The sequence below is a fragment of the Olea europaea genome, unplaced genomic scaffold, assembly GCF_002742605.1.
Source record: "Olea europaea var. sylvestris unplaced genomic scaffold, O_europaea_v1 scaffold959, whole genome shotgun sequence".
NCBI classification, from domain to species: Eukaryota; Viridiplantae; Streptophyta; class Magnoliopsida; order Lamiales; family Oleaceae; genus Olea; species Olea europaea.
This window is the reverse complement of record NW_019268088.1, coordinates 335,886-337,217: the sequence shown is the minus strand read 5'-3', so window position 1 is coordinate 337,217 and position 1,332 is coordinate 335,886.

Genomic DNA, 1,332 nt, shown 5'->3' with positions numbered 1-1,332 from the left:
TATGCGGTCGCATAGAAGTAACCATCTATGTGGTTTGTTCAATTTGGTCCCAGAACTTCTTTGTTGCTTCTCTTTACTTCTTTCTTCAATTTTTTCATCTTTTCAACAAATTTTATCTTCCAATTGATGATTGATACCATCAATTCTCATGCCCCTCATTCGGTACATCTTTTGAGTATTTGCGCTTTAGTCCTCCAACTTTCAATTGTCTTCATTTCAGTCCCTCTTCAATATTTTCTTCTTCCATTTGTTTTGCTTTGTCATTGAGCTCATACTTGGCATGTTTTCACTCTCGTTTTGCATTTAGCTCAACTTTTCAATATTTGCACCTTTGGTCCTCGAACTATCAAATTGTTGCGTTTTGGTCATTCTTCGGCTCTTTTCTCTTGAATTCCACAATTTTCATTGAATTACCTACAATGCATGAATTTAATTGGATTAAGTCACAATTCAACCATTTTATCCATGTTTAAGTCATGTTTATGAACCAAGTGTGTAAAAACACACTTATCAAATCCCCCAAACTTAAACTATTGTTTGTCATCAAACAATGCAGTGACTCAGAGTTAAAAAACATGGCTTAATAGCTTGCCGTGTCTCAGGATTGGAACTTAGCAATACACTAAAACAATATCAATATTGCAAGAATAAAATTAACCGTTACTCGTCAGTTGCAATACTCAACGTGTGTGTGTGAACTCATGCCAACCTATCAAGCTTATGAATGGTTTTTTCCCGACCCATAATGATCAAATTTATCCTTACATCACTCGAGAGATACACAAATCCCCCAAACTTATTCTTTACACTCAATTATCTTGGGGTGTTTTCTAAGGCTAGGAGTTTAACAACTATAATCCTTACCCTCTCTTAGTTCGGATAGATCTTACCCTTACTAGTACACATATCAACAAGTAGAGACTCTCTTTCATTTGATTGTTTCAACCTTTAAGCTCAAACTAAGCTACTTACCTCGCATCAAGGTTAAAGTCATATCAATCAAATGTTCAACAAGGGGTTATTATTATTATTATTATTTTTTTTTTTTTATTTTATTTTATTTATTTATTTATTTTTTTCTTCCATCTTCTCATTTGCTTTCTATATAACCCCTGTAGCGGGTTTTTAGGCGATGACTCCCAAACCAGTTGGTCTTAGGGCACCAGGTTTTAAACCCTTGCAGCCTTATTCACCCGAGTTATAAAGGCTCAATAAGATGAATTTTGTCAACTTCTCCTTTATCTTGCTTTCTATATGACCCCTGTAATGAGCTTTAGGCCGATAATTTCCAAACCAGTTGGCTTTAGGATATCAGGTTTTTAACCCTAAGAG